Raw genomic sequence first — 27,252 nt, 5'->3', positions numbered from 1 at the left:
GAATGTTTCCGTTACATAGGCATGTTAAAGGTGACTGAAACATGCTGCAAAGGCAATCAAAAAATGCTTTTATGTGTCTTAAGGACATTTTAAGTCATTTCCCCATGTGCAGTGTTTTCAAATTATGAGTTGAAAATCGTTTTTGAGGTAAAGGAATGTTTTCAAAATTTATGTGCGCCATATGACCCCAAATTTCTTTTTCAGGGGTGCAGCAGGGTGTTCTTGAGACACCCCTGCACCGTCGGAAAAATTCGTAATTTGCGATGAGGTAATTGCTAATCGCAAATTGCACCTTCATTCCTATGGGCCTCCTGCTGCATGGAAATGAATGGGTAATTTGTAATTAGCAAATAGGTCATCGCAAACTAGGAATGGTAAAGAATCGCTATTTATTCCTTAAAGTTCGCTATTTAGGAAATGCAAAAAACTTTGATGATACATATGGCGGTTTATCTCTAACAAGATAAGAAGCATAGGGATAGATTTATGATGACTGGCGCATCACCAGGGATGTGTTAGTCATTCTGTGCCGCTGTTCCGTCACCTATGGTGTGCTGCATTTACAATGCGGCGCATCATGGGGCAAAAACAGCACAGATGCGTGACGTATTTGTGCCGTAAAGTTGGCGCATTGATGGAGTTGTATCGCAAGTGTGATGAAGCTCCAGTAAGGTTGAGGGGTGCCCCTGTCGCAGGGTTTCTGTTCTGACACAGAACTGTGGACAGAGGATTGGAACCTCGGCGAATTAGGGTGTCCCAAAACTCACCTTAGTAATCAAAACCCCTTAGCAAGCTAGGTACAGTGTCACATTGGATATAACAAACTCTCAATGTTTAGACAATCCAGAATATGAACTTATAGTACCTCAGGATACGTGGAACTCATGAACAGTCGGTCGTTATATATTTCTTAGAAACCAGAACATGGAGTTAAGAAGAACACATGTGTATTTGAAATGTTTATTTACTAATGCCGTCTTCTCAGGCGTAGTATCTTAGATTATACAAGTACACATATTATCAGTAGCAAAATTACCAGCATAGTCAATAGTACATAAAAAGCGAATGGTGACAGTATGTTAACATGCTGTAAATGAATAAGAGTTAGCAACACTTATAAGCAGCCGCGGGCCGTGGAGGGAGTTATGGTGGGGCAGGGAGGCGGGGAGGGGGAGGGGCAGGGTGGAGAGGGCTCCACCCTGCCCCTCCCCCTCCCCCTCCCCGCATCCCTGCCCCACCGTAACTCCCTCCACGGCCCGCGGCTGCTTATATCTCACCCTCCCTAATACACATAATATATTATTTGCTAAGAAGGTCTCTTTGTGTTGGTTTAGGGCGTGCCGATACTTTAGTGTCTTAGATTTGAAGGAATCACATCAGCATAGAAAAGATAATCCATATGCCGTGCTTAATATCGCCAACGGCATTGTGCCATAATATTCTAGCATGCGATTGCGGAACAGTGTCAGCAGCTGCAGGGCGGGAGCTTGCACAGGAGGGACATCCATATTTAAAAATGTAAAAAAGCACAAGAGCGTCCGCTGGTAATGCAAGTAAAAATGGGAATCCACGAAGCAGAGTGGAAAAAATAGAATGTAAGAAAGCAGGGATGACTCCAAAGATTTTCTCAAATGAAGTCACGAGACCACTGGTAACAACTTTAAAAAAGTGCGCCAGGCCCTTTGTGGAGGACGCGTTAGAGATAGTCCGAACCATCTTGCTGAAATGGAAAGGCGAATCTGTATTTAAAAGGGTCTGCACCTCTGTACGGGTGTTCGCTGTGTGAAGCACGAAAGTTTCACGGGCCGAACTCAAGGCCACCTCTCTCTGAGACAAAATAGCTCTTATTCTTGCCATGCCGTTGAAATGTGCTCCCAAGGTTGGTATTTGTGGCCAGATTGAAAACTCCCTATGTTCATGTGTGGGAGGAAATAGAACATTTCTGCAGCAAATAACCCGTTCATTTACTGTTACGATAAAATGAATACTTTTAATTAACCCAGAACAATCTTCATTATTGAGCATCAAATAACTACCATTTTCCAAGAACTTGAACGTGGGGATGATAGCAGGAACTGGTGTGCCTTGCAACACGCAAGCCATATTTGGTCGGTGTTTGTTGCATGAACCGTGTAACTGTATGTGCCTACACATTAGTGAATGATCTGGCGTCTCAGTGCATTCCTCTCCATTCAGATAAAGTTCTTGATCATCTTTGAAAATCTGTATGTGTATGGAAGCGACCAGACTTCATGAAGAAAACCACTACCTAAAGGTTAATAACGACCTATTGGTATATATTTCATACAATTTGAAAACTTATATAAAGCAAAAGGCAGCGTTATTAAACCGTGGATAAGGCACGTTGCCAAAGCAGTCAACCTTTTGGATTTATACTGGAAATGTTAAAGGAAGAATTACGGAGTAGGGCCTGTAAATCTTTAATAGACAACGAGTAAAATTACTCCAACCATCATATTCCTCTAACTCCGGGATAGTAGGGGTGTTTAATATTTAGAAGTAGCCAATCCAAAGCATTTGGTCTGGGAAATTGTTTCATTCACAAACAACATATGTTTTGGGATGAGACATGCACGGTGGAAAGCCTCAGTGCCTTGTACCTGCCAGGTTCGTGAACCCCAAACTGATGTAGATCCTGGATATTTTTACTCTGTATTACGTTAGCATGGTCTCATTACTGGTTTAAACGCCATTTTTCCTTTTTTGTAACTTCTGCACACGACACTTAGTTGTTGCTTTAGCTTTCAGCCTACCTGCGTCAAGATCTATGCCTGCTTCAAGCAGGCGCAGGGTTTTGATGTAGCTTTGTCCTATCTGATTGTAAATGCGGCACACCGTGGGTGGCAGAGCAGCGGTGCACGTTAACTGGTGCATCCCTGGGGATGTGCTAGTTAATATAAATCTGCCCCTTTACATTTAATTATGTGCAGGGGACACAGAGTAGGTGAGGTTTATCCAAGGTTAAGAAGAGATGAGTCCTGTTCAGTGAAAAATTGGAGATAGGCTTCAGTATATTATATACTTAAGTAGTGTGTTAAGTTTTTGATGACTGTTATTAATTTACTGTTGGGTAATAGTGGTTAATAACATTTTTTATTATATTTTACCACAGATTCAACTGCAGATTATTTCAAGATTTTAGGATGCCTAGCAAAGAAAGAGTAAGAAAGGCTGCAAAACGTCAAAGACAGCAGGACCATGGAATAATGCAGCAGTCCTCTAACAAAAAGATTTGTCAAGTCACCAAGAAAGCACCGGGTAAGAGTCGAAAAACAGTCATAAGAAATATGTGTAGTAAAAAAATATATTACTACAGAAAATGTTTCAGTCCAGAAAAGGAGAAAGAATTCAAATGGTAAGGAAAGGCCAATGAGAAATGTTACTGCTAGAGTAAGAGATAACTCTATGCATGAAAGTAGAAGGAAACAACAGTTTAGGGATATTAGTAAACGAATGTTCCGCCACAGGATAATTTGGAATTTGTTAAAAAATATTAAGAAAGGTCAGCAGAAAGTGGTTTTTTATAAGAGAAAAAAAATAGTTGAGAAAGTTATTGATCAGGCATTTGAAATTAAACGTAAGTTATTTATTTTGACAATCAATAGAATTAGGAAGCTAAACAAGGTAATTTATGATTTCAAAAGATATAGTAGATGGAAGAGAATAGTTAATCGTAGTAATTTTTGTGAAGTTTTTTCTGGAGAATGGATGCATAGTTCAAGCTCTGAGGCATTTTTTAATGAGGAGAGTTATTTCCAGGATAATGATTTGGTGCATGCAGTTGACACCAGTGGTCGAGCTTATGAAGTGAAAGATGGTTGTCCAGTTGAAAAAGAAAAACTTGTGAGAACAGAGATAGAAGAGGTGTTAGGTAATGAGGTTTTAGGAAGACGTCCTAAGGGTCCTGTGTACACCTGGAAGTGTAGTAGTATTTGCAGTGTACGACAGGATTCCATCAATTTGCTTTGTGATTTTATACGGTCATTTAGTAAGAAAAGTTTGAAGCAGAAAATGAAGTTGTTGCAAGAATTAGATCCTTGCAGAGTGAGAGAAGTGATAGGTTTGCATGGTCATTCACTGGCTTGTCTTTCCAGGAGAGTATGCCAGAGTGTTTTTCATCATTTCAGGATGCTAGCAGTGCATCATAATAAAGTGAGGAAATTAGTTAGAATGTTGTATTATGCTAAGAGTCCAGCAATTATGCTTAAACAATTATGCGCTGCTCTTTTGCATGGTTCTGAAATAGATGTGAAGAATATATGTGAAGAAATTGAGTTTTGTTACTTTGGAAGTAAAGAGGAGAATGTTGAAATTGACCAAGAAGAAGAGAGTAATGTGGAAGATAGTGTACAGGTTTCCAGTACAGATAATTTCCAGAGGGAAATTGCGACGTTTGAGGTGAAATCAAGTGAGAGGCCAAATTTCACTTGTGTGTGTTGTCGACGCACTTATTATAAGAATCAGACTAAGTTAGTGGATTTATATGGAAAAAGTGAAAGGGAAAATAATAGTGAATGGAAGGATTTTACAACATACTTGATGGTAGAAAATTGTTTTGATTTGGGATCTGATCAACGTGTGTGTACTTATTGTTGTAACAAATTAAATCAAAACCAGATGCCTGCTAGAGCAGTTCATAATAATCTGGAATTGGTTGAGATTCCTTCTGAATTGAAGGATTTAAATACTTATGAATCTATTTTGATTCAAAGTATCCATCCCTTTCAGGCTATTGTAAGAATGGAGCCAAAGACAGGGAAATTGCCTCCATCAGATTTACAGAGAGGATTAAAGGGAAGAGTTGTTTATTTGCCTCTAGATTTGAAGAAAAACATTAACACAATTGGAGTAGAAAAAGTGGAAGAGGAACCTCTTGTTATCTTAGTTAATGGGGTTCCGACAAAGAATAAGAAAATATGGCAAGATTTAGTAGATGTTAGGAAAGTCAAAAGGGCAACATTGTATTTGAAAAAATATAATAAATACTATAAAAATGTATATGTTGCAGAAGAGGAAGTAAGTGAGGAAGAGGATAGCGATTTGTGTGCTGGTCAAATTGAGAAAGTAGAACCCTGTACTAGTGAAGAAATATATGAACATTATAGTGTTCATCCTTTGCATTCCAAGGAAGTCATGGGGAATGCTATTGAGTTGTTTCAAATGAAACAAGCAAAAGGGAGTCCCATTAGTGTTTGGGAGGAAAGTTTGGAAGCTCGGTGTTTCCCACAGCTTTTTCCAACAGGTCAGGGAGGAAGATATGATGAGCGACCTCATCAAATTCCTGCTTCTGAATACCGGACTTTGCGATTGTATGCAGGAGATCCTAGGTTTCGACAATGCATTCCTTATTTGTTTCATCTCCTGTTTGAAAGCGATCTGTCTGGACTGTCATATGCAGTGAACCACATCTTGAAAAGTGGTATACACATGCAAAACATCTCGGCAAGTGACTTTATGGATAAAGTCAATGTCCAAGACAGTATTTTGGATTCTCACCTGATTAATCTCATGGCGTGTCAGCGTGGTACTAATGAGTACTGGTACCGTCGTCATGGTGATTTAAAATGTATGCTGAGGAACTTAGGAACTCCCACATGGTTCCTCACTTTGAGCTGTGCTGAGTATGGCTGGGAAGACTTACTTGAATTTCTACGAGAGGCAAATGCTAACGTAGAAAACATCGAATTCAAGACACCCGGAGAACTGTGCTCTTTGGATCCAGTCAATGTATGTAGGTACTTCAATCATAGATTTGAAGGTATGATGTCTTTCATCATGATTAAGAAGAATCCACCTCTTGGAGAGGTGTTGGATTTCTTCTGGAGGAAGGAGTACCAAGCAAGAGGTGCTCCTCATATACATATGTTGCTGTGGATCAAGGATGCACCTAAATTTGGAACGGATGCAGACGACTCAGTGATGAGTTTCATAGAACAGTATTCTACGTGTGCTGTTCCAAACGTAAAGGAGAAAAAAAGCCTAAGAGAAAAAGTTCTACGTTTCCAAAGCCATCGATGTGGAAAGTACTGTCGTCGTAAATTCCGGAACAAAGACAAGTTCTACACCAAATGTCGTTTCGGCTTTCCACGATCGGTGATTTCTAAAGGAAGAGTGAACAGTTTGATGTCTTCGCTGCGACATAATGTGATGAAGAAATCACCTAAAAACACATACAATTTGAAGAGGAACGAAGAGTCTAAGTACATCAACGACTACAACCCGGTGATTTTGTCCATGTGGAATGCTAACATGGATATACAGTTTGTGGCTGATAACTGTATGGCTGTGGCTCGGTATGTGACATCTTACATCACCAAAAAAGAGAAGACAGAATTGAAGGATATGTGGGAGGACATTTCCCATGAAAAGAGCCTCAGCAAGAAGTTGTACAGTTTCAGTCTGAAGATGTTGTCGCATCGAGAAATCGGAGCTTACGAATGTTCTGACCGGTTGTCTTCAGCAAGTCTCTATGCCAAGTCCAGGAGTATCGTTTGGGCGAGTGTTGGTCTTGCTGCAACGCGTAATCGAGTTCTGAAACCTGTGCGGGAAATTGAGTATTTGGCGGAAAAGGAGCCAAACAGTACCGACATTTTGAAGAGCAACATGTTGGATACATATTATCCAAATCGAAGCAGTCACCTCGAGAATGTTTGTCTGTATGAGGTTCTGCAAAATTACATATTCAAGAGGAACATCAAAGAAGATACTGAGAAAGGAGTGTATGCTGTAATAGGAAGTGAGGGATGTCTGGTCAAGCAAAGAAAATGCCACTTGATAAACCATCGAAAATTGAGTGGCGAATCTCGTGAAAAAAAGGAGTTTTTCTATTTAGCACTTTTGCAACTTTTTAAGCCTTGGCGTGCAGAAGAGGAACTGCTTGGAGATTTCCTTTGTTACGAAGACTCATTCAATGCTGCCAAGGAGACCATAGAATGTCCTGCTTTTCCCAAATATGTAGAAATGTTGAATGTGGAAATTGAGCAGGAAGCAACGATTGCAGCCGAGATTGCCAGAGACAGTTCTCAGGACAGTCAGAGTTCTGCTTCATTGAGTCAGGATCCACTAGGAGGACCTCTTATCGAAAATGAAGCTGCCACTGCTATGAATGAAGTGGAAAGAGCCATGGCACATGCTCAGGAGGATGCGGTTAACTTAGAAGAGTTGGAAAGACAACTCAACGTTGAGCAGAGGAAAATATATGACGAACTTACCATGCAAATTGATCATGGATTAAGTCATGACAAGAAAGAGTGCTCATGTACGTCGTTGAAGCCTGTCCGACTGTACGTGAGTGGAGAAGCGGGAACTGGAAAAAGTTTCCTTATTAAAGCAATTTCATGTTATTTGCAGGAAAGGACAGAGTCATCGCTGTCTTGTGTTGTCACCGCTCCAACTGGACTGGCAGCACATAACATTAAAGGGATTACTTTACATCGTTTACTGATGCTGCCAGTGGAGCATGACAACAAATTAGAATATCACAAGCTATCTGGAGATGCTTGTTTTGAAGTTTCAAGAGTCTTGAGGAAAATGAAACTTCTTATCATTGACGAAGTAAGCATGGTTTCCAATGTCATGCTTGCCTTTGTGCATTTGAGAATGCAAGAAGTTCTCAAAACAGAGTATGATGTGTTATTTGGTGGCAAACACATCATTGTTTTCGGAGATCTTCTGCAGCTGACACCAGTGAAAGGGCAACCTGTGTTCAAAATGCTCACGCATGAAGATACCAGGAAGTGCTTAGGGAGTATTGGCAACGTCAATATATGGTTAAACTTCAATTATGCTGAACTGCATGAAAATATGCGTCAGGCAAAGGATGAAGTTTACAAGACTATTCTACAAGATGTTAGAATTGGAAAAGTGACCGAGCATGGGAAAGAAGCTTTACATGCACGATTACTGACAAATTTATATCCAGACGAAGATGTTGTGCCTGAGAATATTTTTCAGAAAGTTACTGAGAAAAAATCTGGAATATGTTTGATGCCAACTCTTGCAGAATGTGCCAAATTCAACAACAAAATGTTGCATTTAGAAAAGCAAGAGATTGTGAAATTGGAAGCTATTGACAGAGTAGAGCATATGGGATCAACAATTATTTTGTCTGAGAATCTGAAAACAAAATTGGATTCATTAGAGAAGAGTATATCTAAAACTGCGGGTTTTGAAAAGACTCTGAATGTGTGCTTGAACTGCCGTATAATTTTAAGAAGGAATTTACATGTTGAAAGAGGTCTGGTAAATGGATCAATGGGTAATGTTGTTGATTTTGTGAAATACAGAAATAGAGATGGAATTGAATTTTTAAAAATTAAATTTGATGGCATTGAGGAAGTACAGCTAATTGCTCGTTGTTCTGCTAGATTTTTGCTTGTAAAAGACTTATATGTTCGTCATAAGCAGTTTCCTGTTTGCTTGGCATATGCGGTGACAATCCATAAATCGCAAGGTTTAAGTGTAGACTGTGCATTGGTGAATATTGGCAGTTCTGTGTTCAAGGAGGGTATGGCATATGTGGCATTGTCACGATTTAGGACTTTATCGGGATTGTACTTGATTGAGTGTGATGTCACAAACATTTGTGCGGATCTAGATTGTGTTAAGGAATACAATAGGTTGAGAAGAGAGTATGCGCCACATTTGCCTCAGTATCCTTTGTTTGAGAAACGTGTGGTAGGCCGGAAACGAAGAAATGTGACCAATACTGGGGAGGTTGTAGCAAAAAGACGAAAAGTCGATGAACCTGAAATTATAAGCAGAAACAAAAAGGATTCTGTTGAAGATGTTGTTGGTTTTCAATTTGAAAACAGTTCTGGTGTCAACTGCTATGCTAATGTAGTGGTTAATGTTTTGTTTTCTCTACAAAATGTAAAAGAAGAGATTGTGGTCAATTCTGATCAAAGATTTTGCAGTTTGTTAAATTCTGTGTTAGAGAAATGTAGCACTGATAGAACAAACATAGAAAGTGTGTCTGAAATTCGAAATCTGTTAGACAGATGTTCAGGCCAAACACAATTCTCTCAAAATAGTCAGCAAGATTATCAGGAGTTTTTAATGTATATGCTTGATGTATTGCATGCTGAAGGTGTAGATGTAGATCACCTGTTTGGGCTTTCTTATCAATGGCAGCATGACTGCGAGAACTGTAGGGTATCAAGTAGTACTAGTGTAGACTCAGAAAGATTTATATATTTAACTTTGCCAGACAGTAAATCAGTCTCTTTTAATAAGCTAGTAAAAGCAGCTGATCACAATATGGAGTGTAGGCAATGTAAATCTGAAATGATGTCCACATTATTTATACGAACATATGGCCAGTATGTCATTTTAATGTTCCAACGATGTAGGCCTGATGGAACAAAATTGACAACTTTAATTAAAAATTTTGTGGCTTCACAGTTGTCAATATCAGGAAGGACTTTTGTAACTGTAGCAATTATATATCATGATGGTCCTTCAATAACATCAGGACATTATACAGCTTATTTAAAGTGTAGAAATGGCTGGTCATTCTGCAATGATTCTGTTTTAATTTTCAAAAAAAAATTGCCATATGACCTTAAAAACTGTTACCTGGTGTTTTTAAAACCAAAATTTTAGGGAAAGAATCTCGGGATGTGCTCTGAGGAATTTCAAGAAGTTCTCATGGCTCCTACACTATTTGGCCTTGAGGAAAAGTGTAGTACAGAGACATAACTTTTTACCATAACACTGGACGTTATTGAGAAATACGTGCACTTTGAATGAGTTCAGAAAAACTATTTCTTTTTATAAGCTAATTGAAGCAGCCAATCAAAACATGGAGTAGAGGGAATGTAAGTCTGCAATGCTGTCTACTGTTTTACATTGCTTTGTGATTAAAAGTGATGTAGAGAATTAAATAATTGTACTAGTCATAAAGGTAGTGTAAGTCTGCTTCATAGTAAGCAGTATCAGTGTGATAGGAAATGTAGAACATGATTGAGCAAGAAGGGGAAGATATTACTAGTCCAGGATTGTGTAAATGATCTTCATCATTTTAATTCTGAAAGTTGCGGAAATGCGAAAAGACGGGATTGGCTAACAAGAAATCCAAGAGTTATACATGGCTCTGACAAGATTTGGCCTTGTGGAATCTTGTGGTAGAGAGCAAGAAGTCATTTATTGTATGTAACATGTTTTTGAAAACGATGGAGGTTTTCTTTCAGAAAGTGGCGGGTTGAAAGTAATAACAGCACAACAGAGTGTAAGCTGTTCATAGGACATCCTTGGCCGTCATGGAAAGTAAGTTAACTTTAAGGAGTTCTGAATTCTGATTTGTAATGTTGTATGGGTTTTTTAAACACAATCATTTTGATTGTGGTTTTTTTTCCCCGCTGTTATATGATGAATACCTTCAAGTCACTGTTTTAGTGAAATTTGATACATTCTGAGAACAGCAAAAATAAACCATTTAACATGTATAATTAATTCTGTTCTGTTTGCATTTATGATGTACATGTAGAACTGTGTAGGAGGCATGGAGAAGGTGAGGCTTCTGTAAGTGTCAAAGTTGTTGCATACAGTGCTCATATTCTACGTAGTCTTTTATATTTCATTACTTTCACTGTTTCTGACTGATCTAAAAAATTTTTTTTTAAAAGAACAGTAAGTATAAGGGAAGGAAACAGACAGTTATGTTAAAAGAAACACAGCTATAGGGAATAAACTAGGGATACTGTTACCCGCAATCCTCTGCTGATGATGTCACTGAGCATGTCATGAATGATGTAATATATGACATCATCAGCAGTGGATTACGGGTAATAGTATCTCTAGTTTACTCCCCTATAGCTGTCTTTCTTTTAACATAACTGTCTGTTTCCTTCCCTTATACTTACTGTTCTTTTTTAAAAAAAAAAATTTTTGGTTCGCTTCCGGTTCGCGTACCGGGGAGCGAACTGGGAAGCGAACTAAGAGAAATAGAGGTTGGCACAGTTGCAAATATTGTACCAATTTTTTAATAACGGGGAGGTAGTTCTGAAAAGAACTTTTTTTTAAATTGTTTTTGTTGTTTTATATTTTTTTTATTATTTTTCTGAACATTTTTTTACTTTTTTTTAATTTTTCTGAACAGTTTTATATTTTTTTGTTTTTTTTTCGGAGGGGGCAACGAAAACGATTCATTGTAAAGGGCTCAACAGGAGCAAGAAAACAAAAAAAAAGAATTTATTGTTTGGGGAGTTTCGGACAAACATGAGCATGATTGTCAATAGCTCTGTTGATCAGAGTGATGCTACTTTCTCCGTAGCAAATGAATCCACTGCAATGTACGCAGACTTGTTTTACTTCACGAAATCTCGTTTGTATATTTGGCACCATCTCCCTGCCCTCTGGTCCCGTTACTTCCGGTACAACAGATCTTCTGGCCATAATAGGGAGATTATCTAGGTCGTCCTGTTCCTCTTCTTCCTCTTCTTGCTGAATTATAACTTTAGCAGGTGGTCCACTCTTCCTTGGATGTGGTGGAGGTGGTGGGGAAGCACCAGCTGAAGCTAGTAAAGAAGCCATTGCTCACTGGTAACAAAGGGTCTTTCTCTCACAATGATGAAAGTCAGAGTGAGGAAAGAAGGAGGGATTTTCACCATTTGGGAAAAAAAATAGTTCTCAACCAATGAAAAGTGTTCATTTTAGATCATATGACCTAGTCTTACATCATTAGGAAACCGAAAGTGAAATGAACCAATGAAAAGTGTTATTACCAAGTCACATGACCTGCTGTGTTTACGTTACGCGCTTTGCAGGGCCTCCCGGTTTGCTTCCAGAAACCTGTGCTTTGCGACTCGGTAAGCGTACGAGTTCGCTAACGTAGCACGTCATATGACGTATCACGCGACAACGCGAAACGTCATGCGGACGGGAGGCGTCACGATGTTGTTTTCTAACGCGGCAGTTGCGGTAAAGAAACGTTTACCGGCTCGCGGTCTATTTCGCGGCATCAAGGTCAGCTAACGGGAAGCTTCCCGATTCGCGAAGCGGGAACGAAGAAAAAAAAATATTAAACAAAAAAGTTATTAATAAACATATAAAATATATTTTTGGATTTAAAGAAGAATACATTTTACAGCTACAGATATTAGCTGTTAAAAAACCAATGAAATTCACTGAAAAAACCATAGGTTATAGACCATATATAGTTAGGAATTAGCATTTACAAAACCTTGAAAATTCACTGAAAAAACCATAGGTTATAGACCATATATAGTTAGGAATTAGCATTTACAAAACCTTATTTTACTCACACAAAACCATTGAAATTCCATATATAGTTAGTTGCACTAACTATATATTGCGCACCCGCAATCCACTGCTGATGATGTCACATATTACATCATTCATGACATGGTCAGTGACATCACTGATGACATCACTGATGACATCTCAAATGACATCACTGATGACATCACTGATGACATCATCCATTGACTGTGTGTTTCTGTAAAGTTTAAATATGTTTTACATATTGAAAAATGAGTAGATGTATAAGTGCCTAAATAAAAGATTTAGTAGGTGCGTGACTGACTTTATGAATGAGTAAGTGATTAAATGTGTCTCAATGAGTGCATGGGTTAGTGACTAAACTGTCCTAATTTGTGCATCATTATGTCTGTTGTTCTGTAAAGTGCTGCATGTGTTGATCAGTAGCTATATGAGTAACTATATGGGTTATTGATTGATTGTCCAAGTATTTGTATGGGAGACTGAGTGTGTGTGTGGCTGGCTGGGAGATGTCTGACTCTGTGCAGATCAATGTGTTCTTGTATCAATGATTGTATAAGAGAGTAAGTATGTGTTAGTATATGTTTGAAAATGTAAGGTACTCTATGTTTAACTGTATAGATTAGAAAATGGAAGTGTGATTGATTCTTTACAGGACTGACTAGGTGTGTGAGTAACTCCATGGATCAGTGGCAGAGTGTGAGTGTCTGTATAGGTGTATGAGTGCATATGATAGTGTTGTAAAGATGAGTGATTGTATGTATGAATGATTGTATGGGTGAATGAGTGAATGTGTGTGTAGACGAAGGAATCAGTGAGTGCGTATGTAGTAACTAGTATTGGTGTGTCAATGGTTTAAAAAATTATATTCTGTATTTAACACTGGGTGTAACAGAGGTTATATTAAAGTGTGAGGAGATGCATTGTATTGTCACATGAATGATATCATCAGTGATGTGACCATTGATGTCAAATGAGATGTCATCAGTGATGTCATTTGAGATGTCATCAGTGATGTCATCAGGGATGTCATTTGAGATGTTATCAGTGATGTCATTTGAGATGTCATCAGTGATGTCATCAGTGATGTCATTTGAGATGTCATCAGTGATGTCATCAGTGATGTCACTGACCATGTCATGAATGATGTAATATGTGACATCATCAGCAGTGGATTGCGGGTGCGCAATATATAGTTAGTGCAACTAACTATATATGGAATTTCAATGGTTTTGTGTGAGTAAAATAAGGTTTTGTAAATGCTAATTCCTAACTATATATGGTCTATAACCTATGGTTTTTTCAGTGAATTTTCAAGGTTTTGTAAATGCTAATTCCTAACTATATATGGTCTATAACCTATGGTTTTTTCAGTGAATATATATATACATATATATAGATCTATATATATCTATATATAGATATATATATGTATATATCTATATATTCACTGAAAAAACCATAGGTTATAGACCATATATAGTTAGGAATTTGCATTTACAAAACCTTGAAAATTCACTGAAAAAACCATAGGTTAGAGACCATATATAGTTAGCTGGACATTTTATTGACATAAAACCAATGAAATTCCATATATAGTTAGTTGCACTAACTATATATCGCGCACCCGCAATCCACTGCTGATGATGTCACATATTACATCATTCATGACATGGTCAGTGACATCACTGATGACATCACTGATGACATCTCAAATGACATCACTGATGACATCTCAAATGACATCACTGATGACATCATCTAGTGTCTGTGTTTTTGTAAAGTTTAAATATGTTTTACATATTGAAGAATGAGTGGATGTATGGAAGACTGAGTGTGTGTGTGGCTGGCTGGGAGGTGTGTGACTCTGTGCATATCAATGTGTACTTGTATCAGTGATTGTATAAGAGAGTAAGTATGTGTTAGTATATGTGTGAAAAGTATGGTGTTCTGTGTTTAACTGTATAGATGAGGAAATCGAAGTGTGATTGATTCTTCACAGGACTGACTAGGTGTATAAGTGCATATGATAGTGTTGTAATAATGAGTGACTGTATGTATGAGTGATTGTATGGGTGAATGAGTGAATGTGTGTGTAGACGTAGGAATCAGTGAGTGCGTATGTAGTAACTGGTATTAGTGTGTCATGATGTCATCAGTGATGTCATTTGAGATGTCATCAGTGATGTCATTTGAGATGTCATCAGTGATGTCATCAGTGATGTCACTGAAGTATGGTGTTCTGTGTTTAACTGTATAGATGAGGAAATGGAAGTGTGATTGATTCTTTACAGGACTGACTAGGTGTGTGAGTAACTCCATGGATGAGTGGCAGTGTGTGAGTGTCTGCATAGGTGTATGAGTGCATATGATAGTGTTGTAATAATGAGTGACTGTATGTATGAGTGATTGTATGGGTGAATGAGTGAATGTGTGTGTAGACGTAGGAATCAGTGAGTGCGTATGTAGTAACTGGTATTGGTGTGTCATGATGTCATCAGTGATGTCATTTGAGATGTCATCAGTGATGTCATCAGTGATGTCATTTGAGATGTCATCAGTGATGTCATCAGTGATGTCACTGACCATGTCATGAATGATGTAATATGTGACATCATCAGCAGTGGATTGCGGGTGCGCGATATATAGTTAGTGCAACTAACTATATATGGAATTTCATTGGTTTTATGTCAATAAAATGTCCAGCTAACTATATATGGTCTCTAACCTATGGTTTTTTCAGTGAATTTTCAAGGTTTTGTAAATGCAAATTCCTAACTATATATGGTCTATAACCTATGGTTTTTTCAGTGAATTTCATTGGTTTTTTAAAAGCTAATATCTATAGCTGTAAAATATATTCTTTATGACGTGACGTATCACGTAGCCACGTGAGACGCCTCATGACGCGTCGCATAACCGTGACGTATCGGCTCTGCAGCGCAAACAAAACCCGTAACGTAAGCGTGCCGGAGCACGCTTACAGATATATATATTTTTTTTAACCTTAATTAGACAAAATCCACACGTGCACATATCTTGAGGCCTTGCAAAGGCACATCAAACAAACAGTCCCTACAATTTTGCCAAGTTTGCTGGAAATCTATTCCCTTAATTTTTTTTTTACTGTTTCTCTTGGTTTTCCCCTTGTTACGCTTACCGGGACGCTACCCGGTACGCGAACCGGACGCTCCAAAAACACAAGATGGCGGACTCCCGTTACGCTGCCGGTTAGCTGCCCGGTTTGCGTACCGGGAAGCGCCTCTACCGCGAAAAATCGCGGGGGACTTTAATATCCCCCTCATCAATCCTAGGGGGTCAGGAGGGGTTTACCTTGCCCCCTTTCCTTCATTTCCCCCTTCTTTTTTCACCACATTTTGTCTCTCGAACCTACCGAGAGACAAGATGGTGGCCGCTCCGGACTGTTTACAATGTTGACAGCTACGCTGCCGGTTAGCTGCCCGGTTAGCTGCCCGGTGAGCTGCCCGGTTCGCGTACCGGGACGCGCCTCTATGGCGTAAAATCGCAAACAAATTTTTTTTTTATTTTTTGCCCCGCGGGGCACTTTAATATCCCCCTCATCAATCCTAGGGGGTCAGGAGTGGTCTACCTTGCCCCCTTTCCTTCATTTCCCCCTTCGTTTTTCACCACATCTTGTCTCTCGATCGTACCGAGAGACAAGATGGCGGCCGCTCCGGACTGTTTAGAATGTTGACAGACACCGGAGAGCCAATCAGCTTCGCTTCGCGAAGTTCCGTTACGCGTCAGGTACGCGAACCGGGGCGCTAACCGGAGCGCTGTCACAGATATATATATTTTTTTAAACGTTAATTTCTCAAAATCCACCGGAGCACATATATTGAGACATAGCAAAGGCACGTCGGGCAAACCATATCTACAATTTTGCCAAGTTTCATGTAAATCTATTCAGCCGTTCGAGCTAAAAGTGAGTCCAACCGCCCTATGGAAAAATGAATGGGAAAAATGCGTTTTGGGACCCCCCTTTTTTCTCAACCCCCCCTTGACGAAACCCCCCCAAATTTTTAGGGGCTGCTCAGAAACAAAATGTGCCATTTTCCTGAAAATTTCAGCCAATTCCGTCCACAAACGCCAAAGTTATTAGACATAGAATTTTCAGAAATCCCATAGAGAAAAAATCCTAACTATATATATACCCACTGGCTATCGCCAGTAGGTAATATACATATATAAACATATATAATCTGCATATCTATATAAATATAAATGCATGCATACATATACATATATGCATACATATGCATGTTATTTACATGAAAGTTTTAAAAACACTAATAAAAGCAAAGCTAAAAAGCCACCTCATTACAAACAGAATGGCTTTAACTTAAACGAGGGCGAGATCTATTGCATTTTCAATGCTTGTTTACTTTGGTTCTATCAAGAAGGCATTCAGATGTGTCACACATTTGCCATAAATTCTGAATGTTAGCACTCTAGTTGCTCATTAGATCACTGTAGTAAAGCTAGTGCTCACCAGGGAAGTCTGCTGCTAATCATGGTTTGCAGCCATTTTCCCGCATTTTTTATCCCGCAGACTTTCAGTCCGCATACCATTATCCCGCAAGGTCATTGACCTCGCATACCATTATCCCGCATTTTTTCAAAACGCATGTGCATTTATCGCGCATGCCTTTACAAAGAATTACGTTTTAAAGGCATGTATGGTAAATGCATTTGCTTTGTGAAAACCACGATGACGAGAGAGGTAAGTGGGTTTGTGTTAATTTTTTCGTGGGTTAGTGATTGTGTAGTGTAGTGTAGTGTTGTGTAGTGTAGTGTTGTGTTAGTGTAGTGTAGAGTTGTGGTGGTTGTTTAGTGTAGGGTCATGCTGGGGGTAGTGTTTTAGGGTTTAGGGTTGTGTTGTAGTGTTTGCGTAGTGTAGGGTCATGCTGGGGGTAGTGTTTTAGGGTTTAGGGTAGTGTTGTAGTGTTTGCGTAGTGTAGGGTCATGCTGGGGGTTGTGTTTTAGGGTTTAGGGTTGTGTTGTAGTGTTTGCGTAGTGTAGGGTCATGCTGGGGCTAGTGTTTTAGGGTTTAGGGTAATGTTGTAGTGTTTGCGTAGTGTAGGGTCATGCTGGGCGTAGTGTTTTAGGGTTTAGGATAGTGTTGTAGTGTTTGCGTAGTGTAGGGTCATGCTGGGGGTAGTGTTTTAGGGTTTTGGGTAGTGTTGTAGTGTTTGCGTAGTGTAGGGTCATGCTGGGGTGTAGTATTTTAGGGTTTAGGGTAGTGTTGTAGTGTTTGCGTAGTGTAGGGTCATGCTGGGGGTAGTGTTTTAGGGTTTTGGGTAGTGTTGTAGTGTTTACGTAGTGTAGGGTCATGCTGGGGGTAGTGTTTTAGGGTTTTGGGTAGTGTTGTAGTGTTTGCGTAGTGTAGGGTCATGCTGGGGTGTAGTGTTTTAGGGTTTTGGGTAGTGTTGTAGTGTTTGCGTAGTGTAGGGTCATGTTGGGGGTAGTGTTTTAGGGTTTTGGGTAGTGTTGTAGTGTTTGCGTAGTGTAGGGTCATGCTGGGGGGTAGTGTTTTAGGGTTTTGGGTAGTGTTGTAGTGTTTGCGTAGTGTAGGGTCATGCTGGGGGTAGTGTTTTAGGGTTTTGGGGAGTGTTGTAGTGTTTGCGTAGTGTAGGGTCATGCTGGGGTAGTGTTTTAGGGTTTAGGGTAGTGTTGTAGTGTTTGCGTAGTGTAGGGTCATGCTGGGGGTAGTGTTTTAGGGTTTAGGGTAGTGTTGTAGTGTTTGCGTAGTGTAGGGTCATGCTGGGGGTAGTGTTTTAGGGTTTAGGGTAGTGTTGTAGTGTTTGCGTAGTGTAGGGTCATGCTGGGGGTAGTGTTTTAGGGTTTAGGGTAGTGTTGTAGTGTTTGCGTAGTGTAGGGTCATGCTGGGGGTAGTGTTTTAGGGTTTAGGGTAGTGTTGTAGTGTTTGCGTAGTGTAGGGTCATGCTGGGGTGTAGTGTTTTAGGGTTTTGGGTAGTGTTGTAGTGTTTGCATAGTGTAGGGTCATGCTGGGGGTAGTGTTTTAGGGTTTAGGGTAGTGTTGTAGTGTTTGCGTAGTGTAGGGTCATGCTGGGGTGTAGTGTTTTAGGGTTTTGGGTAGTGTTGTAGTGTTTGCGTAGTGTAGGGTCATGCTGGGGGTAGTGTTTTAGGGTTTAGGGTAGTGTTGTAGTGTTTGCGTAGTGTAGGGTCATGCTGAGGGTAGTGTTTTAGGGTTTAGGGTTGTGTTGTAGTGTTTGCGTAGTGTAGGGTCATGCTGGGGGTAGTGTTTTAGGGTTTAGGGTTGTGTTGTAGTGTTTGTGTAGTGTAGGGTCATGCTGGGGGTAGTGTTTTAGGGTTTAGGGTAGTGTTGTAGTGTTTGCGTAGTGGAGGGTCATGCTGGGGTGTAGTGTTTTAGGGTTTTGGGTAGTGTTGTAGTGTTTGCGTAGTGTAGGGTCATGCTGAGGGTAGTGTTTTAGGGTTTAGGGTAGTGTTGTAGTGTTTGTGTAGTGTAGGGTCATGCTGGGGGTAGTGTTTTAGGGTTAAGGGTAGTGTTGTACTGTTTGTGTAGTGTAGGGTCATGCTGGGGGTAGTGTTTTAGGGTTTAGGGTAGTTTAGTTGTTTAGTGTATGCTAAAGGCATATTCGTTCTAAAAGTTTTCGTTATTTTAATTTGCGGCCTAATAGTACATGCGGGATTTTTTTTGCGGACTGATGGTATGCGGGATTTCGTCTTATATTCGCTAATCATACTTTCTATGGCAAAATGAACCCCCTCATTTTGTTCCTTTTTAAATTAAATGTTTTAAGAGTTACCACTTTATTCCAATCAAGATGGCTTCAGGTGTGCCATACCTTTGTAATAAGTAGGACTGTTAGCACTCTAGTTGTTCTTTAGAACACTCTGGGACATTCTGTCATTGGGCTATAGTTGGGCTACATCTGGCTGATATTTGGGCTACATTTGTTTTTTTTTGTCTCTGGTGGCCATCTTTGGGCTACATTGGGCTACATTGGGCTACATTTGGGCTCCAACATATATATAGCCCAATGTAGCCCAATATATATTTTTCAAAGTTAATTTTCGTAAAAACCACTGGAGCCTATATCTTGAGACATAGCAAAGGCACATCGGGCTACCAGTCCCTACAATTTTGCCAAGTTTGGTGTAAATCCATTCAGCCGTTCAGGCTAAAAGTGAGGCCAACCGCCCTATGGAAAATTGCATGGGAAAAACATGTTTTGGGCCCCCCCTTTTTTCTCGGCCCCCCCTTGACGGAACCCCACCAAATTTTCAGGGGCTGCTCAGAAACAAAATGTTCTATTTTCCTGAAAATATCAGCCAATTCTGTCCTCAAACGCCAAAGTTATTCGACATAGAATTTTCAAAAATCCCATAGGAAAAAAATCCTAACTATATATACCTACTGGCTATCGCCAGTAGGTAATATATATATCTATATATAGATATATATATATAGATATATAAAATTTCTATGGCAAAATGAAACCCCTCATTTTGTTCCTTTTCAAATTAAATGTATTAAGTGTTACCACTTTATTCCAATCAAGGTGACTTCTTCAGGTGTGCCATACTTTTGTCATAAGTAAGACTGTTAGCGTTCTAGTTGTTCTTTAGAACACTCTGGGACATTCTGTCATTGGGCTATAGTTGGGCTACATCTGGATGATATTTGGGCTACATTTGGGCTCTTTTGTCTCTGGTGGCCATCTTGGGAGACTGCATATCAGAATTTTTTTAATGAAATGAAATATAAGAGGATTTGAGAAGTCACTCAAAATGTGCCCTAATTTTTCTTTCTTCAGCACTAATCATAATTTCTATGGCAAAATGAACCCCCTCATTTTGTTCCTTTGCAAATTAAATGTTTTAAGTGTGAACACTTTATTCCAATCAAGATGACTTCAGTTGTGCCATACTTTCGTCATAAGTAAGACTGTTAGCGCTCTAGTTGTTCTTTAGAACACTCTGGGACATTCTGTCATTGGGCTATAGTTGGGCTACATCTGGCTGATATTTGGGCTACATTTGTTTTTTTTTGTCTCTGGTGGCCATCTTTGGGCTACATTGGGCTACATTGGGCTACATTGGGCTACATTTGGGCTCTAACATATATATAGCCCAATGTAGCCCAATATATATTTTTTCAAAGTTAATTTTCGTAAAAACCACTGGAGCATATATCTTGAGACATAGCAAAGGCACATCGGGGTACCAGTCCCTACAATTTTGCCAAGTTTGGTGGAAATCCATTCAGCCGTTCGGGCTAAAAGTGAGTCCAACCACCCTATGGAAATTAACATGGGGAAAACACGTTTTGGGACCCTCCTTTTATCTCGGCCCCCGCTTGATGGATCCCCCCGAAACTTTCAGGGAAGGAGCAGAGCGCAGCGAGGCAAAGTTAATGAAAATTACAGGCAGATCCCTCATTCGGCGCCAAAGTTATTCCCAATAGAATGTTGCGGATTTCCTATGGAAAACGATCCTAACTATAACTACCTACTGGCGACCGCCAGTAGGTAATATATTACCTACTGGCGGTCGCCAGTAGGTATATATAGTTAGGATTTTTTCCCTATGGGATTTTTGAAAATTCTATGTCTAATAACTTTGGCGTTTGTGGACGGAATTGGCTGAAATTTTCAGGAAAATGGCACATTTTGTTTCTGAGCAGCCCCTGAAAATTTTGGGGGGTTCGTCAAGGGGGGGCCGAGAAAAAAGGGGGGTCCCAAATTGCGTTTTTCCCATGTTAATTTCCATAGGGCGGTTGGCCTCACTTTTAGCCCGAACGGCTGAATGGATTTGCACGAAACTTGGCAAAATTGTAGGGACTGGTAGCCCGATGTGCCTTTTGTAGGTCTCAATATATGTGCTCCAGTGGATTTTGAGAAATGAACGTTTAAAAAAAGATATATATCTGTAACAGCGGACCGGGCAGCGGCCCAGGACGCGTACTTTTCGCGCAACGGAGCTTTGTGAAGCGAAGCTGATTGGTTCTCTGGCGTCTGTCAACATTCCAAACAGTCCGTAGCGGCCGCCATCTTGTCTCTCGGTAGGATCGAGAGACAAGAGGAGGCCAAAGCGAAGGGGCAAATGACCATAAGGGGGAATAGTAGATCCTCGCTGACCCCCTAGGTTTGATGTGGAGGTTTTAAAAGGGCCCCGCGGGGCAAAAAAAAAAAATTATAATAATAATCGAACGGCTGAATGGATTTGCACGAAACTTGGCAAAATTGTAGGGACTGGTAGCCCGATGTGCCTTTGCTAGGTCTCAATATATGTGCTTCAGTGGATTTTGAGAAATTAACGTTCAAAAAAAGATATATATCTGTAACAGCGCTCCGCTTCGCGGAGATAAAATTATATCTGTATTACCTAGCTGTTGCTAACACCAGTTAGCGACGGCTAGTAGGAGATAGCGACCATCTTGGGTCCCACTTTGCATGTGAGTGATATTTATCACTAATGACATGCAAAGTGGGCATGCCAAGATGTTAGCGACTGGAAACAGTCGCTAACATCGCTATCTCCTAGGGACTGGTAGCCCGATGTGCCTTTGCTATGTCTCAATATATGTGCTTCAGTGCATTTTGAGAAATTAACGTTCAAAAACAAGATATATATCTGTAACAGCGCTCCGCTTCGCGGAGATAAAATGATATCTGTATTACCTAGCTGTTGCTAACACCAGTTAGCGACGGCTAGTAGGAGATAGCGACCATCTTGGGTCCCACTTTGCATGTGAGTGATATTTATCACTAATGACATGCAAAGTGGGCATGCCAAGATGTTAGCGACTGGAAACAGTCGCTAACATCGCTATCTCCTATTATCAACTTTTGGAAATATTCGAGATAAGCGCGAATATCTCCAAAAAGTAACAGCTGCCCTGAGCAGTTCTTAGCCATGTTATCCAATGGGAGGTGGATAACATGGCTAAGAGCATTAGCTCGGTAATGCATGAATATCGCTGAGTTTTCAGCGATATTAATGCATTGCGGTTGTTTTTTATCGTATTTGCGATAAACCTTGATAATAGCAAGGTTTATCTGCGATAATTTCTGACGGTAAAAAAATCTTTGCAATGCATCGTTAGGGATAAATATCGCTTAACTTTGGTAATATGCCCCAACGTCTGTTAACGTTCGATTCGAAGGAAATGAGGAATTGTTGAAAAACATTGTGTGCGCCATCTTGTCTTTTTTCAAATGCCACACTTTTGTCGTGCACGGCAGCCATTTTAGATGCCTTGACCAGACCCACTCTGTGCACGCTGTCGATCCTTAGCATGGCTCCCCACCCTCGCAAGCATCTCACCCAGGCAGTGGTCACCCCCGCTCTCTGTCTTATGCATGGGTAATAAACCTCCCCCCATCTGCGCTGCTCTTCCCTGAGAATCACACCCTGTGCCCGCCCGACACCTCCCTTTCGCCCTATTCACTACCGCACCCTCTGACACTCCTTTTCCTCTGTGTCCGATTGTCCAGGCCGGTCCTAGGCTATCAGCTAGCCCTGCAGATGTAGTTTATGGCCACAGCTGTAAAGAATCACCCCTCTTCAAAGGAGTTATAGTAGATCAAGGCCCACACTCGATGAGATCCGTCACAGCAGAAGCGTTGCTATTATCTGAAAACCATCCTGTATTGTGATTGGGGAGGGGACCGAGCGTGAAGCGGAAGATTCCAGGGATGACTCTTTGTACATCAAAGTTTTTACAATTATGTGTCACATTAAAAATATATAGCACTCCGACAAAGTAGTAAGATTATAAAACTTTAATAATTTATAAATATATACAAGAAAACAAAAATAGTAATAACATATAAACATTTTTTGGGAAAAACAACGAAGTAGCGGTCGGCTGTGCGAATAGTCCCAACGCAGCACAACGTCCAGATTTCCGGCGTGGGGTGTCGCGGGGGGTGGGTCATCAGTAGCAAACTGTTGTGCGAATAGTTCCAAGGCAGCAGAACGCGCCGAAATCTAGATGACACGAAAGTGATGTCTAGTAAGTTGCCACCCAGCAAATAACGGCGTGGGGCGTCGCGGGGGGTGGGTCATCAGTAGCAAACTGTTGTGCGAATAGTTCCAAGGCAGCAGAACGATGGCACCAAGGTGATGTCCAGTAAGTTGCCGCACTGGTTTTGGTATCCTACAATGCTGCTCCGAATAACGGCGTAGGGCGCCCCGGGGGAGGCGGCGTGAACGGGCCTCTCCAGGTGGAGTCTCATCTGTTTTAGTGGGGCGCCCCTTTACCGTTTCAGTTGCCATTCCGTCCGCTTTTGGTCCACTGTGTCAAAATCCGCCATTCAGCTGAGTTGCGCCCACTCTTGCGGTGCAGCGATAGGCGGCTGCCACAGGACTCTCAAAATGGCGGCAGGCTCTTTCCTTTTTGGGCGTGGTCCACTGAAATGGCCCTGGGACACCTTGGAAATCGGACGCTTGTCTGCTAGGTCTTGGACCCCATTCTCGAAAGCGTCCCCTCCGCCTTGAGAATTCATCAAAAGTTTTGGGGGCCCCGACTCCTGCAGGCTTCTGGTGGGGAGCGGCTGCCATGATTGCTCGCGGAATGACCACGACGGAGCTACGAGATGGTGGTGCTCTCATGCTGACGCCAGTTTAGTCTGAAACATCCAGAAACAAGGTGGGGCTTTCATCGTTTGGGGGGAAAAAAAAGTTTTCATCCAATGAAAAGTGTTGTTTTTAGGTCATATGATCAAGCCTTCCATCATTAGGAAACCAAAAGTAAAATGAACCAATGAAAAGTTTTATAAACAAGTCACATGACCTGTTATGCGGCATAGGGTATAAAATGCGGAGAAAATACGTTGGCACGTGAGGCGGCGTCAGTAGCGGACCGATGTGCGAATAGGCCGAAGGCAATACAACGCGCCAAGATCCGGATGGCACCGAGGTGGTGTCCAGCAAGTTGCAGCACTGGTGTGGCCATCCTACAATGCTGAAAGTCGGCGTGGGGCGCCCCGTTGGCCTGTGAGTTTGCGTCAGTAGCGGACCGATGTGCGAATAGGCCGAAGGCAGCACAACGCGCCAAGATACGGATGGCACCGAGGTGGTGTCTAGTAAGTTGTCGCACTTCTGTGGCCATCCTACAATGTTGAAAGTCGGCGTGGGGCGCCCCGTTGGCCTGTGAGATGGCGTCAGTAGCGGACCGATGTGCGAATGGGGCCAAAGGCAGCGCAACAATATTTTCTGACTGACACCACAAGGCGCTGAGATGCCAAGATCCGGATGGCACCGAGGTGATGTCTAAGTTGCGGACTGATGTGCGAATGGGGCCAAAGGCAGCGTAACAATATTTTTTGTATGGAAGATACCACTAGGCGTTGAGATGCCAAGATTCGGATGGCACTGAGGTGATGTCTAGCAAGTTGCTGTACTGGTGTGGTCATCCTACAATGCTGAAACTCGGCGTGGGTCGCCCCATTAGCCTGTGAGATGGCGTCAGTAGCGGACCGATGTGCGAATAGGCCGAAGGCAGCACAACGCGCCAAGATCCGGATGTCACCGTGGTAGTTTCATAGTTGAGAGGCACTTCATCTGCAGTGGGGCGCCGAGATCCGGATGGCACCGAGGTGATGTCTAGCAAGTTGCTGTACTGGTGTGGTCATCCTACAATGCTGAAACTCGGCGTGGGTCGCCCCATTAGCCTGTGAGATGGCGTCAGTAGCGGACCGATGTGCGAATAGGCCGAAGGCAGCACAACGCGCCAAGATCCGGATGTCACCGTGGTGGTTTCATAGTTGAGAGGCACTTCATCTGCAGTGGAGCGCCGAGATCCGGATGGCACCGAGGTGATGTCTAGCAAGTTGCTGTACTGGTGTGGTTATTCTACAATGCTGAAACTCGGCGTGGGGCGCCCCATTAGCCTGTGAGATGGCGTCAGTAGCGGACCGATGTGCGAATGGGGCCAAAGGCAGCGCAACAATATTTTCTGAAGAGAAGACACCAAAAGGTGCTGACATTCCAAGATCCGGATGGCACCGAGGTGGTGTCTAGCAAGCTATGCAGTTGAGTTGTGTGCGCACTTGCGGCGAATAGGTCGAAGGCAGCATAACAATGTTTTCTGAATAGGAGACACCACAAGGCGTTGAGATTCGGTTACCACCGAGGTGATGTCTAGCAAGTTGCCGCACTGGTGTGGCCATCCTACAATACTGCTCCGAATAACGGCGTGGGGTGCCCGAAGGGGGGGGGGGCCGGCGTGAATGGGCCTTCCTAGGTGGAGGCTCGTCTGCTGTAGTGGGGCGCCCCTTTACCGTTTCAGTTGCCATTCAGCTGAGTTTCGGCTGCTCTTGATGCTACAGCGACAGGCGGCTGCAAGAGGACTCTCAAAATGGCGGCCTGTTCTTTGGATTTGGGCCTGGTCCACTAAAATGGCCCTGGGACACCTTAGAACTCGGACGCTCGATTTTTTTTTCCTTTCCTGTACATGCAAAAAAAGGTAAATGCCCGGTACGTTACACGCTTCATCTGCCACGATGAACTCTCCAGAGGAACCGAAAAAAAATATAGTTGTGGTAACTATACCATGCATCGTCATATGGAGAGGTGGCACCAATTAATTATAGTGCTGCATAAAAGAGAGATTTGGAGGAGAACCCCTGACCTGCTAGTACATTCATCAAAGAAGTGGCACTGAGAGCTTCAGAGGCAAGGGAAACGGTCCCAAATATTTAGAAGAACTTTGGAAAGATTAAAATGACATGTTTAGATTGTGGCAAATTAATTTCATGTGGACAGATGAGTGTTACTCTAATAAATACAGCATATGAACATCATCATAGTCGATGGTTGGTAGAGACATTTTGACTATATCCTGGACCTGCCCGTCCTCGCCCAAAATGGCGCCGGAATAAATGGGACTCGTAACTCCTTGTTGTGTACTGGTTGCAGAACCTTGAAATCACGAGATACGTATGCAGTTTTGAAGCACATGGCGGGCGGGGACGAGAATTGATTGAATATTTCGACATCCCTATTGATATTAAGTTCTGATGTGTTATTGATTACTGTACTGTTGAAAGTTCGAATTAACGTCACCCATGGTACTTGCCCGCAAATGTATATCTAGATAATTTTATTGTAACTGGCCCTGTCGTATTTTAATTATAAAATGTACGTCCACCGATTCCGTAACTGTTAGACACCTTAGTTCTTGCAACCTAATGGCCCGCCCGTTACGTTCCTCTACAGTGTAAATGTCTATTCATCATATACGATTACAGTTTGCTCTGTGGCAGGCCCACGTGGTTATAGGCTCGTATTTGTATAATGAAATTTTCACAATAAAGGTTTTTAAAAGAAAACATGGTAGTAGTATATACATTGGTAAAGTTTTTAATAATAGTGACTGTTTTAGAATCATTAAAAGGCAAGTGAAATAAAGCAGACCAATTACATGAAGGGTAAAAGGTATAATACGAAGGAACGCAGTAAAGATAAATGGTCAAGGGCTGTTGTGTTTTCTATTCCTGCAACATAAAGTGATCGATAAGAATCTCATATTCAGGCGTATCGGCGACTAAGACAGCAGGTCGACCCTCTTTTGCTCAACGGCTCCGTCATGGGACGAAGAAACGCTCTTTTTCTCGAAAAAAGAATATATTTTACTTGCAGGACAGTTGTAAAATTTCCGGGAAAGTACATTAGCCTGGAACATTATAACATATATTTAAGAAAAAATAATGTTCGGAAGTAATGAAAAGCGTAATTTTTAGGTCATATGACCAAGCCTTTCATCATTACAATAAGAAAAGTAAAATGAACCAATGAAAAGTTTTATTAACAAGTCACATGACTTGTTATGCTTACGTTACGCGCTGCGCGCCCCGGATGACTTCCGGATGCGCTAACGCGGCGCGTCATATGACGCATTACGCGACAACGCAGGTACAGAATATAGTCAAAATGTCTCCACCAACCAGCGGTCGGAACACAACCCCTTTCAGCAGG

This window comes from Lissotriton helveticus, chromosome 7 (assembly GCF_964261635.1).
Source record: "Lissotriton helveticus chromosome 7, aLisHel1.1, whole genome shotgun sequence".
In the NCBI taxonomy this organism is placed as follows: Eukaryota; Metazoa; Chordata; class Amphibia; order Caudata; family Salamandridae; genus Lissotriton; species Lissotriton helveticus.
Note: the sequence above shows the minus strand (reverse complement) of the source record.